General features: G+C 38.8%; 1 protein-coding gene across 1 annotated transcript in view; it reads right to left on the minus strand.

The window, feature by feature from the left end:
* LOC100743182 (plexin-A4) overlaps positions 1 to 19,799 on the minus strand; it is a 433,200-nt gene that overhangs the window by 412,091 nt on the left and 1,310 nt on the right. The gene's annotated exons all lie outside the window — the stretch shown is intronic.

Below are 19,799 nucleotides of genomic sequence, written 5' to 3' on the forward strand. Positions count from 1 at the left end.
TCGGATATATTATCGCGTGGATGAAGACGACAGAGGTAACATATGTCGACAAACGTGAATTGGGATTAAGAAACAAAGTAAGACAGGCTTACTGTTCGCTACGTGGTGAAATGGAAAAAAGAAAGAGTAGAAAGGTCGCGGGACCCGAAATCTCGTTGACAAAAGCGACGAGTCGTAAAAACCAACCGAGAGGATTTTACGACGATATAACACGTCTAACGATCCGATTCGTGACGCTCGCCGCTTGCAACTTTCCTGCAACTAATCGCGATTTTAATATAGTTAATCGCTTGATCTGCTTGGACACGCTTCTAAATCTGCCGTTGACGACCGAAAAAGGCAGCTGCTGACGCATGCTTTTTCACTTTTTCTCTCTTAATACATTGTGTTAACACGAAAACATACTAAAGATACTACATTATTTCTATTGATATTACTGTTCATATCGTGAACATCGAGAAAGCTACACTAACGTGACACGAGTGTTAACTACTGGGCCACCATATTCTGCATTTACATTACCTTCTTATTACTGAAAATTCTCAATGCGAGAATTGATTGTAATTTTAATAAATAAATAAAAAAAAAACATTACCTTCTTCTCGGATTTTTCTACAAATACAAATCATATTGTTACTGACATATAAAAAAAAATTAATTTTATCGTATTGTAATATTTTACGATACATTATACGTAGTACTAGCATCAAGAGATAAAATCGTATATCGTAATTTTTTGTATATCGTATATCGTATATCGTATATTGTTGTATTTTGTACATGGTATATTATATTTTGCACGTTGTAACTTGTAATTTTTTTAATTGCATTATTGGCAATACATGTAAATATTTTTTAATTCTTTTGTGACAAACTGATATGTATACGTATCTCCGAATGCAGACATTTCCATTACGAGGATTTCTACACCGTGAAATATGTAGAAATATATGTATTCATACCATATGTATATGTCGGAGATGAAAGGACACCGGAGCCTTCCCTCTGGGACTTCGAGAAAATTCGTAAAATTACAATTAAAGTTTACAGCTGTAATTAAACAATTTGCCGTCATTCTACCCAATTGTACTCATTTGCGATTTGTCATAATAAACTTGGGCTCAAGGCGACCATCAGTCGCCGAACGTAGCCGCGGTCAACGGGGCGGGCGCGTCGTCTAGCAAAGGTGCGGAGTGGTAGTATGGCCCTCATTAAAAGAAATACCCGTAGAGGTACTTGACAGTAAAACATTCCAATGGTTCCTTCGGACAAAATGAGTACCAGATGTCGATGCACCTACACAGCACAAGTTCAGCTAGCCTGAGGACCTGCTAGAAAACCTAGGTTTTTGTTAATTAAGGTTCTTCAAACGGACAGGCAGTCTTTGTCCCAAATTGACCAATTGACAGCAACGTCACTTTCCCTTACTTTCTGAACGCGGGCTTACTTTCTGAACGAGGGCTATACTCGACGAATCCGATGATCTCATGTCCTTAGACACACCCCATCATAGTTTTCCTCTGTGGCATCATTGGGACGAAAAGTCATTCTTTCTTACGATCTCATCGACGAAGAGAGTAACACTTTACGATCTGTGAGTATTGCACGTTTGCGTTAGATTTTGTGAGCAAGTATATCTATCACCCCGTTGACCGCGGATTCGTTATCGAACCTAAGACCAACATTATTAGTGTCGCGAGTGCCCAACCGCCGCGGTTGATTGTCGAGTCGGTAGTATCCATACTCGTGTTAACGAACCGTACCTTTGTTATACCATAACGATGGCCAATTCCAATGAAGATTTATCAAACGCCCACAACCCTATTCCTGATTCTTCTCCGACATATATATCTATATTATCAGCCCTGAGCGACAAATATACGCAGATTCATCATATCATATAACAGCTACTCTACGGTCGGCAAGTTTTACGATATTGAATTACGCAAGATTTACGAAGTTTAAAGATATTTCTAAAAAAAGGTTCGACGAAAGGTATCTCGCAATATCAAAACTATCTTAAAACGTCTCAATAATACTCAGCTATACGTAACACAAAATACAAAGAATTAAAGAAAAGTGGACCTATCTTACTTCCCCCATCTAGTCGTTAAATACAATTACCGTTTAATTAATTAATTACTCATCCAAACACCATATTACGTACGTCCAAAATTGAACGTAAAAGGGTTCACTGTTTCTCTCGTAACACCCTGTATATCCCATTAGCTGGCAAGACGAATTGCGAGTCGAAAAATAAACGCGAACGCACTACTTCCGTACAGAGCATTACAAAGAGAGAAAATATGAGAAAGAAGCGAAGATATTTAACAAAGTTGCATATAATTACTGCCCCGGTAGAGGTTTGCTGGTCGGTGATCGAAATCGGCCATTACAGGTGGAAGGTTATTACCGGGGGCGAGTTACCCGCGGCATAGGCGTTTCCCAAGAAACTGGCCGCGATAAATGTAGTGCGTTAATCTTTTGCTCAAAGAAACGAAGGACGGAACGAGGTCGAGTGCGCGTTTCGAGCTCGGTCGGAAGTGCGCTCATAAGAGACGACGTGGTTGCCTCTTTAACGTCGAGGAGGAGACTCGCGCGAGGGATGCGAAGAACAAGAAGAAGGCCGTAACACGAAGATCGTGGAAACGGAGCGCACGATGTCATCAGGAGACAGCCTAAGGGTAGCGAATTTTTCAGAAAACAGTCAAGAAAGCGTATGGCGGGTGGGGGTGAAAAGAGAGAACGAGAGAGGCGAGTCGTTTTAGACGAGAGAATTCCGGGTTCTCTCCCTCGCGACCACAAATGAAATCCAAACAGATCAAAAGGTCCGCAGACACGGGCAAATGATACGAACAACTTGGAAACTACAGTAGAACATTGCAACTGGAAACTCGGTAAGAGGGCAATTTTGTTCATTCTCCTTCGTCACACTGTAGAGATCTCTAAGAAATTAAAACGTATGTATAGCGGCTCACGAAGGTATTCGAACATTTGTAGAAACCTTTGTGAATGTATTATGTGAAATTTTGAAAGTTCATCGACGCTACAACAAAACTCGACTCGATTCGATCGTGATCACGATCTATTCGTGAAAAATTGGAGATCGTCTTTTTTTTACGAGAGGACAATTTCAAAGTGTAATCCAATAATATCAAAACTTGCTTGGAATTAAACTATTGGATAAACGGACATTGCAATAAATTCGAAGATAAAGAAAAACGATATCTTTAACCATCTTGAAGTGCTAAATTTCACAAACTTTCAATTTCACGTTGATTATTCATAATAACCACTAACAAGACTCATATAGTTTTATTGCAAATCTTTCTGACATTGCGCATATCTAATTTATAGGAAATTTCTCTTCTGTAATATCACTGACAATCGATGAATTAATTTACCGATGCGATAGAATTATTTTTTAATTAAGTAATACCGATCAATCAAATTGAAACTTCGAAAAGAAGATATTTCATATGTGCTAATACTATAAGTAATAGTATATAACTATAATACTAATCCTTGTACAAAGTCCCTGTAAGTCTTTCTCGTTTGTTGATCCTCTGTTACCCGAAAAATTCGATAAGACAGAACCTCCATAACTTGGAGATTTTAGCTGTTCCCTTGAGGTTCGTAGTTCGACTGTATAAGTAACTCGGCCGTGGAAGTTCGAAGTAAAATCTATGACGAAATATACACGAGATTCACCTCGGCTACGTCGCCTCCATTTTAGAGGGCAACATTTCAACGCGAACTCGTATCTCATCTCAGCTCTCGCGGTAGATCACCGTTCCGCAAGATTTCCTATCCGTTGTAAAAGCGTAGGCAAACTCGAATAAATGTCTCTTTTTCGCTGCTACTTTCTTCTTCTCTCTTTACTTACTTTTTCCAATTTCTACGAAGATAAATATCGTTGTTAAAAGCGAGTCACTCGAGAGGAAACACGCGTGTACAGAATGAATTTTTCTTTCTTACTGTGAATTATGCCATGTGGGCACCTGTGGTACAGTCAGACCGCAAGGACGTTTCGTTTCAGCGAATCAAATGCAACGCGTTTAATTATAGAAACGTGCTTGAGCGTAGATCGTAAGCGTGCGTGAAATTAATCACGATCATTTTCTTCTTCTCTGCTATCGTGTGTTTTAATCGATATCAAGAATAACGTAGGCTTGACCTTCGCATAATTTTCTTTTCTTCTTCTTTTTTTTCTCATTTGGAATACGGTAGAATTCGCGAACAAAGAGATGTTTGACATTTCTTGTCGCTGTTCGCCTGAATTTTCCAAGTGGCAAGTTATGTAATTTCTTTTTACACGATTTTACTTCGCATAGGACAAGCAGTTGTAATTCGTCAAATCCATTTGTACAACTTTACTTGTTCGCATGTATGTACAATATATCGTATATAGTACATAGTAAGACTTTAACTAGCTGACCCAATTAGAAGATAATTGAACAATCGTATTATGGAATGATATAATCGTGCAATATAATATAATTGAAGAATTTTAACAAGGTCAGGGTAATGGAAGAAAAGAGACAAACACGCGAACTATCAAGTCCACGTTGCGATGAATTACACGAATTGATCTAAACGGTTCGTGATCTCGTGCACCGTTAACTTTCAACTTTCCGTTGCGAAAAACCTTGCGGTGAAACGAGGAAGAAAGTGGAAACGGGAAATAGCTGGATCATAAAAAATTAGATCTGGATAGTTTATCAGAACGAATAAAATTCTCTGTCTTTGTTCGTTATATGTAACAAATATCTCTTTAAATTTATTATACAAGGTGGAGCGGTAGCATCGTAGCATCAACCGCGCAGGATTCTACGTGAAAAAAATAAGAAACAAATTTGATACGGCAATTTTTCATTTGATATTTCGTTTTCGAGAAAATCGACTTTAAAGATTTGACAAGTATATTTAAATTTAGCTTATTTCGAATGGAATAAGAGTAAATAGTTGACGGGGGTTTAAACTACCTTTGAAAATAAATGAAAAATGTAGAATAACATTTTCTCATAAGATGCTCCATTTTCGAGAGAAACGAATTTAAAAATGTATCATGCGCGTGTACAAGACCACTTCGTAATTAAACACGGTTAAACTTCATTTTCTTGAAAACGTGGTCTTAAACGGGGAAATTTTATTTTACGCGTTTTACTTATTTTCATGTGTAAGAGCTTCCTGTGGATCATTTATTCATACTTACCTGGTATTTAGCCGGTATTCCAGGTATACTTGACAAATTTTCAAACTCCACTTTCTCAGCAACGAAGCGTCGCGTGAAAACATGTCCTTCTACGTCTTCCACTTATTTTTTCACGTAAAATCAGCCGCTGCCCGATTGTACTATCTTACTACCTCACCCTGTATGTACCAAATTCCTCTTCAACAAGTATCCACTTGAAAGGAACACCTTGCGTATACCTAACCGCGCAAAAAGACACCTCAAATAAAAGAAACCAATGACTCGGGTTACACCCCTCAATTTCTCACACGCGTTACCCACGAAACAAGACTGTACGCTAATTTCAGCAGGTAAACGTGCCAACCTTAGCTTAGTTCCTCGCCATAGTGCATGGCTACAAGTCGTTACAGAGCAAAGGTGAGTTGTTGGTTCGCGAGATAAAGCCAGAGTGCAAAGGGGTTAAATGCCGCGCGCCTCATAGATGTAATTTCGTTAAAAGAACAATGATTTCCTTGGCCGTGTGCAGTCGACATTATCGAGAAGGCCCGATCGGTGATGAACGTCGACCAGACGGGCCAGGATCGGCCGTCTTAAGGTCAATTCCCGAGATAATAAATCAGTACGCGCGTTAAGACGATAAATCACAAGGTACCGAGAGGCCGCTCATTCTTCGCCCGCTCCGTCCTCGGATCCTTCGCCTCGTTCCTACAATCTAACCGCGATTAGGTTGAAACTTTCCACGGAAGATGTATACGACGACCGCCGGATACATAATCCACTTGAACAGCCTGCTCCGGATCGAAGCAAGACGGCGAAGGGAAACTTTTTCAACCGTTTCTCGGTATAGTTTCCTTTCGGAGCTCGATACACGCTTTTCCGTTTTGCGACCGGAAACCAGAACACCCGAACGAGTCTTGCTAAGGAAATACTCGCGGAGAATACGACGAAACTTGCGCCGAGCGAAGGCAAGAGGAAGTTAGAAGCTAGGATTCGCGAGTTGTCGTGTCTGTACGTTTGAGTTTTCTTGCGTGGGCTAAAGCTTGTAATTTCGAATTGATATTGCGACTATTAGGTTGTGGGTGTTTATGGATGATTACGTGGTTGTAGTAATGACACAGGAAGATATGCAAAGTAGTCCAAAGTTCTTTAAATTCGAAAGCTACGTTGTACAAAGAAATTTGGAAGAGAACATATTTGTGTCTACGATGTATCTAAAGATACGACTATTTTAATAGAATATTGTACGTCTTGCTACGATTTTATTCTAATTTCAAACGAAATATTCACAACTATTCTTATCGAAACAATACATCGCCACCTCAAGATACCCACGGTCAAAGAAGAAATATCCAAATTCAGTAATAGATATAACATAAGATTTAACACCATTAACCACCAAATCCCACAGTTACTCAATTACTTGACACGTCGGATCAGATCCGCAGGCTAAAAAGATATTACCCTTTAGATTTAAGTATTAGATTCAACTAGAATCAAACACACGATAAACACTTATTAAACACGGCATATTAGCACGCCAGAAAAATGTACTTATAATTCTCAATGAGAATTGATTGTAAAATTCATCCAAATAAAAAAAACTATTCTTATAATGAAATTCGTTTTACACGTTTTTGCTGTTACTATCTTTCTCTGTAGTTAGGTAAGACTCTTAATTATCCGTACGTTAACATTGCTCTGACCATAAATTATATTGCACGATTATATTTTCATACAAAATTGTAAAGTATCGACGTATATGTGAGTTTTAATTCTTTGATACAAAGTTTGTTGAAAGTCTAAGTTAGGAAGTTAACCATGTTGAACCAATGCGCCATCACTTATACACAGCATTAGACTAATAATTTACGCTGGCGTTATACGAAATACACGAGGTCGTAAATTCGCTCGTATCCAATTTTGTAACAGCTACGAATTTCAGTAATATAATCAATCAGTATGTAATAATAAACTGTGCTGGCGCCTAGATAGGCACGACCTATATTATCTCTCCTATCGTATATCAGATGTACATACTCGCAATTAGCTCGATAGAAAGCATTCCACGTGACTAGGTTGCGTTTTTATTCGACAATCTAAGAAAAAAACAGGTCAGTACTTCCGACCAAACAGTTAGCGAGTTTTAAAAATTCTTGCGTCACACAGATTGGAAATAGCGAGCAATAGGAAAAGTCGTGGATTGTTTGGAAAGTGATTTCGTTTCCTGCGCGAGAGTGAAAGACCATTTTTTTTTTATAAAGAAAAACAGTTTTATTAAATCATGTAAATTCGCAGCAATTTTTCTTGTTATGCGACGATTTGCTTCCACCAATGTCTTTATTATTTGATCTTCATCAGCCTCGACTGACCTTCCAAAACGCGGTGCATCTTTGAAATCTCTATCCACACATAATTTTCCTTTTCCTTCCTTGCACTGCGTTTCTATTAGGTTGTCCGAAAAGTGTCTTTCTTCTACGGACACGTCTTTTACAACGATGCATCTTTATACAAACATGAAACCTAATCTGTCGAACGTTGTGATCTTTAGTTTGATAGAACAAAATAGATCATGTGTAATTCGATAAAATAATATAAAACGAAAAATGTTGTGCATCCATTGTTTCCTTACAAAACGAAAGAAACTTTTCGGATGATTTAATACCTTACTAGAATAATACCTTACGATCAAAGTATGACAAAAATGCACGCTTCGCTTTTCCACTTATAACAATTTTTTTTCTAAACAAAGCTTGAAATGTGAACCGTTAAAATGTACGATATAACAATCTTATAAATTGGAATAAAGTTAGCTCTTAAAATATGACATCTAAATAAAAAAAAAAAGAAAAGAAACAAAGGAATTTACTTTAAGAACGACCCAATGGAATAATCTACCTGGCTGTAGTCGCCCTGGAATATCCTGTATATCGTATATCGTATATTACGAACATCGGAAGATTCTAAGTTCGAGCAAGTTAGTTACATCGGATCAAGCAGAAGAGCGTGGCAAGCAAAGCGTGCTCGAGTATTTCACAATCGAACGAGCACGGGGCCAAACGGGCTCGACTCTCGGTGTATCGGCATCTCGACGCAGGAAAAGAATGCTCATTAAATCCAATTACCACAAGTTTCGTCGTTAGACGGCTCGAAAGATGCGCGCCGATAGGAAAGGAAGGGAAGCTGGAAGCCGACGATTTCCACGCTTCGATGGATCCGTTGTATTTTGTCTTAATCGCGGTGCAACCGCGTTCTCCTCTCGTGAGGAGGAAAATTAAGGGGTGGAAGCAAAATGGAACGATCCACGGAAAAAGATAGATCCGTGGAATCGATGAGACGCGATCGCTGTAGATAAGACCGTTTTCCATCGGAGCTAGGATGGAATGGTTACGGTGAATTTGCAAGACGACGAGCGCCAATCGATGTTCCTTAAGAACAAGAAGCGCTCGAATCGTACGTATTAGAACGCTTAGGAAAAGTTAAGAAAATCGAAGATCGGGTTACTGAGAAATTGTTTAAAACGTTTAAAAATTGTTATCTTATTCGAAATGTTGGACTGGAAAGAATCTGTATAATCGATATTAAAATAATAATTTCATCGATTTGGTATGATAAAGCTCATCGGTTTTTTCTCCACATTTGTTCCATTTTGATACTTGTATTATCACTGTATTTGTTGTTATTCGATTCTTCGGTTGAAAAGCTCGTCCTGCGGAGGACGACACATTTGTACAATTTATTGTAACTGTGATATTACTGTAATTCTTGCAAATGTATGTAGCGGCATATGCGTTTTAGGACGTTTCGATACGAAGATGCCTCACATAGATGTTTTGCCACAGAGGATTAATACAGTACGACGCACATAATTTCGTCGAGCAATTTCACTGCTACGTGCAACCTACAACCGACGACAAGTTCAAACCTTTCGATACCCCCCTCGACCAGTATAAATAGACGACCAAGTTCTCCAGTCAGTCAGTCGCACGAATTAATATTAGTATCGAGTCAGTCGAATGAATATTAGTATCAGTACCGCAGTATCGCGCAATCTTATAACGAGTATTATCAAGCGAGCAACGCTTACGATTAACTTTGTATTCCACATTTTAAAATATCTGCAAATATAGTTAATTAAATTAATTCGTCTCGTTCCCTTGGTAATTTGGATTAATTTCGTACGAATACGGCAGCTGTTCCGATACTTGTGAACAAGAACGTATATTCTTTGATTCTGTTAAAGATATGATAGAGTAACTGCTGTTACAAAAACTATTGTCAATATCATCGATCGTATCGAGCCTCTTAGTGAACAAAGCGAGGAACAGATGGAACGAACGAGAATTCTCGCGATGCCTGGACGAAAAGCAGACGATTCAGGGAGTCAAGAAATCAAGGCGGAATAAGGAGAGGAAAACGAAACGAGAAAGAGTAAAAAAAAAAGAGAAAGAAGTACAACAGGGGAGGAGATCCCTTTCCTTGCCTCCTCCTTTCAGACACGAGAGAAGATGGTGAAGTTTGGAAAGCCCGAGGCAAGGAAGACCGTAGAAAAGGAGAATTCCTATGGAAGGGGCAACGAGAAGTTTCAGGAGAGCTACAGGCGGCCAGAGAAGGCCCCGGGAGGACGACGAGGCGGCGAAAAAGCGAGAGAGACAGGGAGACAGACGCTGACAATGAGAAAACGAGCCACGGCGACTGGACCGAAGAAAGCAAGCTGTTGAAAAAAAGAAGAAAACGTAAGAAGGGAAAGCATTGGAAAGAGACAGGTAGATGGTAAGAGTGGGCGTAGAAGAATACCGACGGCCATCGAAGAGAACATAAGAAGACCCAAACTCTCTGTTATTCGACGAGCATTGGTGAATTTAGAGTATACTACTGGGAATAGTACTATTTTGTATCGTTAGTTTTCTTCTTCTCTTCGGTAAAAAATATTTTAATAACTGTTATTAGATATTAAGGATCGATGTTAGGGATGAAATTTTTATTTTAGAATTCATCTAAAAGTGCGTTTAAAGTTCTCAAGGAGAACATAAGAAAATTAATGCTCTGTTATTCGGCGAATATTGACAAAAGGATATGCTGCTGGAAAATTATTATTTCGTAGCGTTTATTTATTTCTTCTCTAAGGTGACAGATTTTGTAATCAAAAATATTGTACGTTAATCGGTAAAAGAAATCAACGTTCAGTAGCCGATTTTTAATAGAACGTTCGTATAAGCCCTCGGTATAATATTCAATAGATGGAACAAATTGCTATTTAGATTGCTTTCGTCGCGTTACATTCGTAAAAAATATGAAATTGCATAAACATTCGCAGTCCAGTTATGACTGTCATTCTATTAACCTTTACACTGCGACATTCGACTGTAATAGAATTTTAATGCACATCCATTCGCTGTGGGACTTTTATTTAATTTAAGTATATCGTTAAAATCTATTTTCTTTCGCTGTAAGCTCCAAAAATGATACTGCGCGTGCTGTACGGGGAAGATCGAATGCTAAAGAATTTTCCTCTTCTTATAAAATTGATGCTTCTCAAAAATAATTGAAGAAGGTAATTGCACAGCGTAATTTACAAAAATCGGACTTTTTATATGTTGCAACATAATTAAACCTTCGACTGAGATGTTCTATTCTAAAAAAGATAAACTTAGAGATTAATAAAAAAAAAATTAGCAGATGATTTCTAAAAACTTTAAAACACAAAATCGCGGAAATACGATAACTAGCCTGTGTGTCCGCTAATGCAAACGGATTAGCGTGTTACCTAATGGCGTGCGACTCGTTTCTCAACCTTTTCGGTACGGTATGCTTCGAGACACGCCTTTCTTGTCTCTCGTGCCGGCGTTTGCATGAAATTCCGTCACATGTTAAACGATTCACCTCTTGCATTATAGAGCCACGGTAAGCAAAGCAAAAGAGCTCGTGATTCGCAGATTTTATGCGCATTACACTACCACGCTGTGCTTGAAAATTGAATATGTTTCTCTTCTCCATTCACAACGAGCTAACTTCCACGACGTCGTTCAAACTAAGGAAGCAAAATTCTAATTTTAAAACCAGATATCTCGTAGTACACTTACACGGGAAACTTTAATAGGAAAACGTAGGTCCGCATAAAAAAAAACAGAGCTATTAAACGAAAGACATAGAAAACTTTGGTGGCTAATTGACAAAAAATCGTAGCTTACAATCTTAGAACAAACTTCCCATATATAAAACTACTCTGAAATCGATGTAGACGTACATCTGCCAATTACGAGGTACAGCCTCAAACTTCAACGTAAAGTCAGTAAAGAGATGACAAAACAAAAAGTCGAGAGCCATTTTGAAAGTAGACCGGTACTTGCGGAACGAAAAAATAAACAAAGAAACCGATATATCCACGGTGAAAGAAGAAATCATCAGACACAGCCGGGTTATATCAATAACGGCTGAAGAATCACCTCAACAACCTGGCCAGAAAATCGCTGAACATCACAAAAGAATGCGGATAGCATTCTAGCTCCTCTTATTTTTCCATAGTCTGAATAAACGAAAGACATAGAAAACTTTGGTGGCTGATTGATTGGTAGAACTCTTTACTTTTACCGTACAAATTTAACGGCATAAGCTAAATACGATATCATAGTGATACACTATTGGATCTACTCCCATTCGTGTCAATTTAATTCATTACGGTCTGTGCTGAGTATCGTTGTACGATAGATCACAAAAAAAAAAAATAAAAAGAACAAAAAAGAAGATTTCAAGAAACTATTCGAAAAGTCAGGAGAGAGCCTGGAGGAATATTTCGCACGTAATCGAACGGAGCGGACTTTGGTCGTTTCACGAGCATAAATCATGCCGGAGTATCAAGACCTTTAACGTGTGCAGAAACAACGAATATCGAGCTATTGCATATTCAAGGAGCGGGCGTTGAGTGAAATCTGGCCGAACCAGCCACGATTACGTATATCCGATGCACGATCAAGACGTGCCATTGTTTCGTCATTACGTAGCCACGGAACAGCCTAGATAAGCTTCAACCTCCGTCATAGTTGACGATTCTGCGGCTGGTCAAGCCGGAATGTATCCCAACCATGCCCGCCACTCTATCCTCCACGCATCGAACCACCATTTCTGACGTTTCAACGTTCTACGTCCTACATTCGCTGGATTTTTCTTCTCGGAGCACGCGGTGACAAACAAAAGTGCTAGCACGCGCCAGCTTATTTTACAAATTTCTATATGGATTTGTAATGCTATTTTCAGAGTAGTTTTATGTATAAGAAGTTTGTTCTAAGATTGTTAGTTACGATTTTTTGTCAATCAGCCACCAAAGTTTTTTTTATGTCTTTCGTCTATTCAGACTATGCAAAGATATAAGAGGAGCTAGAAGAAGCTACCTACGGAGGAATGATCAATTTTAACGTAAACGTGTAGATTAAGCTAAAAATGAGGAAACGGATGAAGGATGAACTTTCCGCTATTATGTTAGGCTTTAGATAAATTAGGACAAAATTTGAAACACTTGTAATGAGAACAAAGATTCTTTCCGACGAAATTCAAGAGTGAGATTTTTCTTGGATCGTCGATGATCGAGTTTAACATCCATAGATCTGTTAGGTTGTCGAAAAGTGTCTTCCTTTTATAGACACGTCTTTTACAACGACGCATCTTCATACAAACATGAAACCTAATCTGCAATCTTTGTCTTGATAGAAGAAAATGCATCATACGTAATTCGATAAAATAATATAAAACGAAAAATGTTGTGCACCCATTGTTTTCTTATGAAACGAAAGAAACTTTTCCGACGACCTAATATACTTTCTCTGAAAATACGTTTTAAGGTGAGATATATGTATAGTAGTGCATATAGTAATATATATACTGTATAATATATATTACTATATATGTAATACCATAAAGATATTATCCATACAAATATTAGAGTTTCCTCAGAAAATTAATAACACTATTAATATTTCAAGTTGTCCAACATCATTGCACAAAATCGACAATCTTGTATTGACAAGACACATTGATCCTTTTAGTTAAGAACTTTTAGTCAAAATATGGACAATAGATAGATTGAGAGTACTCTTGAGCTACGTAAACATTCAGTATACGTATGCATAGACTTAAATAGTAAACTAAATTATTGCGAATCGCTTATGAGCCACCAATACCACTGCGAAATTAAATGTCACCACTGATAACCTACGGAATAAATAAATAAATAGTACAGTAATAAATAAATAGTAAAACGATAATAACGATACAGTATAGAGAGAAAATTATGGCTCCACTACTTTCCATATCAATACGAATGCCACAGTGGTCGAAAAATAACGAAAGAAAGCTGAAACTTCGCATTAAGATCGTCTCATACGCCTCGCGTGTGTGAACGAAAATAAAGCAGGCGAAACAGCAGTCAATGGAACGTGGAATAGTTGCCAGTACAATGATGTTTTGGAAAGATCGTGTAAAACGAAGGCAGCTGGAAAAAGAGAAGGGCCGAAAAGGACACAGACGAAACAGAACGGAGACGTATAGTGGAAAGATGAATTCCGATGCAAAAAAGAAGAGAAAAAAAAAGATTCGAGGAAGAGGAATCGAGGGACTGACAGGGGGATCTGGGGTTGGTCCACCGGCGAAGAAAGAAAAAAAAACCGGTAGAAACAGGAGTACCGAACAGTCGAACAGGTTGAGGTCAGGTCGCGAGGTATACCTTAGGTCCGGTCTCCTTTGGAATTCGCCGAACACGCAGAGGATATTAAAACCAGTCGAGTAATTTCCTCTGGAACTCGTCCGCTGTCTAATTAAACTTTTCCATTTCGATCAATAAAGAACAGAAAGGCAAAAAAATGTGGCTGGCATATTGATATCAATATACAGTTCCTGGACGTTGAATTCGGAATATACGAAGGCTAGGAGAAGAACACGGTAATGACAATTTTCATCTTTTGTGAGAGAGCAATTCTAAAATTCAGTACGTTCTTGTATGGAGGAAAAAGTATGGTGTTGGAATTGAACAGATATAGTTCCATTTTCTTCGTAATTCCAGACGAAATTGCTTGGCATAATACTAAAATACTTCGTAGAAATCTAAATCGTTTGTCCTAAATGCTTTTTAGGTGGTTTTATAATGATAAAATTCGATATTTTACCGTAGAATGCATATCACTGTGACAGCAAGTCGCTGTTTTATCCATTTAAATAATTGCTACATGAATAAATTATTATGTATTACCTATGTATATACTTGAATCTATATATTTTAAATGGAACGAATAACGACAGAGATAGCTGAAAGAAAGCGATAAAACTCCAGGTTTCTCCTATCTCTTCTAATATAAAATGTCCTATTAGCATCGAAACTTGGGACCACCTAACTCGACGATACATAGGATATTGTAAGACCAATCTGTAAGAGGCGTTCCTTGCACGGTTATCGGTAGAAATGAAAATCCTTTCTCACGTTGATAACACGAATCGCCTGAGAAGAGGGAAAGAATCCCCAGGAAACGACGAACGCTCGTCTCATTATCGACGAAACTCGGATATACATATACATTAAAGCGAACTTCAAAGTCGTGACGAGAAGAAAGATACGCTGACAGAGGCGGAATTAAACGCGAGATTCGTAGAAAGCGATAGAAAGAGAAGGGAAAACCAGAGGGAGGAGTGGATTAGTTTTGTAATAAGGAGGAAATGATGTTCGTTGAAATGCGAAAAGGACGGGCACACGTTGTTGCGGGGTAAAAAACGAACGACGTGAACGAGAAGGAAGAGGTGGGTATAGCGAGATGGATGCATTCGAAAGGACTGGCCCGGAGAGAAAGGGACCGCCAGGAGAAGAGGATCGTAGAGGTGAGGCCCCCTTCTGGCCGAGATAACTGAGGACACTCCGAGAAGGCTCCGTGGGACTGGCGGAGCTGCGAGTTTCTTCCTTCTCTTCTCTCTCACGGATACGAAACCGAGAATCTAGGACTCGTCGTGTATACGCGGTATGTATATATGTATATTATATATGTATGTACGTATAACTGGCTATAGAGGAGAGGCACGTCGTGCACGAGGCATACTCTTCTCGATTCTTCCTCGTGCCCCACGTTTTCTATAAGGGCGCCGTGCCCAGTTGCATCACCGTGGTACAAGCTAGGCGGTACAGGTCGTTTCATCTGTACTTTAAACGAGACGCCTTGTTCTGCCTAACGATTTGTGTACTTTCATCGGTCCACGTTATGTTTATGTTCTACACGCTCTCTGTAATAGCTCATTGTTCGTACGTGCAATGATACCGAGGATGGATATCGCCCAAACGTGGGAAGAAGAGGATGATGGTAAATCTCTCCGTAGAAATGTACTGGTTTAACGTTTAGAAGATATAGGATTTAGAAAATATCTTCTTTCTGGGTGTATTCTATTCGATGATACGATAGGATGGAATTTAGTAGATGGCATTGGTCTATCGAATTTAAACTTCCGGGAACGTTTCTGGAATTTTATTAACACCGTAATGAGATGTATAGTGAAACTGCAACTTATGTATTTAGTGCATCAGGTAAACAGCGATCGAATGAATTGAGGACTTTCAAATGAATTTAAATTAATCGGAACGAGGTTTTAATGAAGACGAGTATAGAGATACGAAAGGATATTTCAAATCAAGTGGATAAATAACATGCGATAAAGAGGTTTCAAGTTGCTTGAATCGAAATCACTTGAAATCAGGTAACATGAGTAATCTGAACGAGTTGCAGTACGAATGCATGTCGAGCATGAGAGAGAATGATGTTTACAAATATTTGAAGAATTCCGTTTTTCCGATAGTTATTACGTAAGACCACGTTGTTCGGAGAGGATCTTCTCGTCAAACAAAACTATGAGAATGGTAACAGACCCCCGCGAAACTCCAGAGAAACAATTTACGAGTGGAACCCTCTGAACAAATACATCGAGTAATCCGACGAGCCCTCCTGTTATTTCAGGTACCCTCTGACCCCAAATGACCCTGTCCATATTTTTTTTTCTCCGATCGATCCGATTAACACGGACGGTATTTGAAAAGGATTTTCGCGAATAACGTTTAACACGCGAGAACCAACAAATCCTTTCTTCTTGCTCGATCAAAGTATCGTAACGTGCATTTTTATATTAATTCGATACGAACGATCCGATTAATTAAAGGAATAAAATCAATAAAAAGATTCGATTCATTCTCCAAATATTGCTTACACTCTATTAAAATTTCTTCTCTTTTCAATTACAAAGTAAACTAAAACGAAACGATTAAGAAGCAAGCTAAATTCCTAAAAATATTTCTTCCTTCGTTTTTATTTAAATTTCTTCCCTCTTTAATGCCAAAGTAAAATACTCGTAGAAAGAAACGACGCGACGGTCAGGCGATTAAGAAGCCAAGCCTCATCCACGGCGAAACGTGGCCTGCTTTCGTTAACGACGCGCGCAACACCGTTCCTTTTCGATGCAACTGCGAAAAGAAAGAAAGTAAAAAAGGACGAGGATGCCTACGCGCGCGCCGACCTCGTTCCTCCGCTATCCTTCCTCATATTCTCCAGTGAAATTGCCCAGGGTTGCCGACGGAAGGCCCAACTATAGACTTTTTGAGGTTAACCGCATCGCCAGTACAGCTTTTAATGGTCAAAGCCACGAAAGCTGCTCGTATTTTAAGCCCGCTCATCGTGATCCCGAGCGAAATTCTTTCATCGTCGATTAACTTCAAAACGGAATACCGGGTAACCGCTAACGAACCCGTATAATTATGAATTTCTTTTGGATTCTGCACGAAAAAAGGAAAAGGAAGAAAGAAAAAAATATGCCACCACCGACCAGCGTTTCCTGAAACGATTGTAACAAAACCATCCGCCACCCCCCAAGGGGTTAATGGTGTGGTCCAACGACCCAGGTTACGTTTCGACGAAACGACATCGGTCACTGCGTCTGTACCTGTTTTATTTTTTTTATTTTTTTTTTTTTTTTACCAATGTCTGTCTCTATTCGCGAGAAACACGGCCGGAAAAACGGTCCTATTCGAGTATTGATCAGAAGTCGACTGGTACTCGAGCGTTGTATCAACGGTAATTGAATTTCAGCGTTGCACGCTGTCAATCAATTATATTTGAAAGGGAAAAAAATCGGAGGCAGAGGGGGAGGGAATGTAAAATAAAAAAGAGAGAGACTGCAGGCAATCGCTAAATATGTATATAATCTGACGAACGTGGTCGCGCAAATAGCGCGTACTATTTGACGTCAATCATTTTGAAAGTAATTGCACCGTTAACAAAAATGAATTCGCCTGGCTGCCATATTCGTTTCACCAGTGAATTTTGTTTCCTCCTATTGAAAAAAAAAGGAAGAAAGAAAAGAAGGCAGGGAAAAGGAGACTATAATGGGAGGAGGCGGTAAAAAGCGATTGGATTTTTATTCAATCGGCTCTAAAGAGATTCCGCGTAAAAAACGTCTGCCCGTTCGACAGAATAATCGAATCAAATCAACGTTAAACGTATGTATCACGTATAAATAGAGCGGGCCTCGTACCTATAAAACAAACCCAGAAACTTCCGATTCTTATAGCGTGTCGTGGTTAACGCGAAAAGGAACGAAGTATAGCAGCTCACAAAAGTATCTGATCGTCTATAGAAACTTTTTATCGATATACTATGTGTGTTACATAGAAAGCACTTCGAAATTTCACTACAATTAGAACGAGACGACGCTATCATGATTGATATTAGTGAAATTTAAAACGAATTTGTACGCGTAAATGAAAGTTAGAAAATCTTACAATGAATGAGCTTATGGAATTATTTGTTTCCTGGGAATGAAGTATTAATCTTACATAAGTGCACTTATGTAATAAAGTCAAGAAATTAATGAAAAGCGGAGTTTGGCTTTTTGAGAAGCTCGTATAATAAACGTACATAAGCGCACTACACGCGTAAAGATTTTCCGCGATAAGTATTCAAATAGCTTCTCCAGCCACTGTATGTAAGAAATGGAAAATTTTAGAATGATTTTATTGCTGTGAGACGCAGCGTATTTCCGAGAAGCGGGAATTGCTCGGAATCAGGTAACCGAAATCAAGTAACTAGCTTCGTGGGCGCGAGCTAATTCAAGATTCCCCCAAAGACGCGCCGAACGCATTAAATTAACCGCGTAATTCTCGCAAAGCATACGAACGTTGAAAATGATCACCTTAAGTAATGATACGTGTTCAGACGCTATAAAATCGTTGTACTCGTGTTAAACCATGTATGACTAAGCGTAACGTAGAATTCCCTGTAACGAAGATACGTTACTACGCGCAGGATATTAGGTGCTCGTAATTACAAGAAAATATTAGGAGAGTGCAAAGGTCTGCCGGTTCTTGCATTATCTATTAATAACATTGTTTTTTCAACCCGTTGGATATTTAGTCTTACATCGTTCTTACTTCGTTACATTCTACGTTTAATGGAAAGATACTTTACGGGAATATTACCACTAAGCCAAACAAAAGGAAATCGACGAAGACGCAGTGATTTATTTCTTTCGTTTTCGTCGACGAATGAAATGAACAATATGTAAACACAGAAAATAGACGATAATACTAAAAAGAATTTTATTTTGATTACATAAAAATGGCAAGTACCTAGTATTTTTATAATTCGGAATTATAAAATTCATAATATTTAATGGACAAAACAAATATTTCTCTCTATTTCTCTTCTCTATTTCTTTGCTTATACTCGTAAAAACTTAACGCAAATATTCATAGTGCAGTTACTATCCATCTACAATTCTGTTATTATCGATTCCAACATTGAAACAGAAAAGAAAGCCAGAGACTAAAACAAACAAAGAATCAAGAGGATAAAGACGCGTTTTCGACGAGTTCAGAAACGATCCAGGGTGTAATTAGCAAGGTCAACAACCTTCCAACTCCTTGTTCGCGACTTGGAGACAGAGAGATCGAGGGTAAGTCACGGATACGTGCAACGTGGTATGCAACACGATGAAATTGGAGCCAGTGGTGTTTCGGTGGCGAATCAATGTCGTATTTTTCTCTTTTCCGGGCAGGAACAAAATCCGCCAGCCGGAGGACCGTCGACCAGAACACGACGCGGAGTGCGGATGAACGAAAACAAAGAGAACAGGGGAGGTATAGACAAAACACTTAAAGAAGAACTATTCTCTGCTCGAGCCTGTTTGTTTCTTACTCCACGCGGACAAGAGAGCAGGCCAGGAAGTGAACGCGGCCTGTTACTAAGCGTACAATGAATCCCGACGCGACATTGTACGTTATCATAATGTTCGGCCGACCTCACAGGACAAAAACCCTCTCCTCCCGCCCCCTACCAATCCCAGAATTCATTTCTTTCGCGGACTCTCAATGCCACGTTTCGTTTCGTTTCGTTTCGTTTTGCAAATATAAATGATTTGCATTCGAAGAATGAGAGATAAAGGCTGGTGAAACGCAGAGAAAAAGGATATAACGACGAAGGTCGTGGTATACAGTATACAGTATCGTTCAAAAGTATCTGAACACTTGTATATTTCTGACAATATGTATTTTAATTAGGAAATTAAATATCGCATAAATGGAGTTGCGATGATCTTA

The sequence above is a fragment of the Bombus impatiens genome, unplaced genomic scaffold (assembly GCF_000188095.3).
Source record: "Bombus impatiens unplaced genomic scaffold, BIMP_2.2 scf_0216, whole genome shotgun sequence".
NCBI classification, from domain to species: domain Eukaryota; kingdom Metazoa; phylum Arthropoda; class Insecta; order Hymenoptera; family Apidae; genus Bombus; species Bombus impatiens.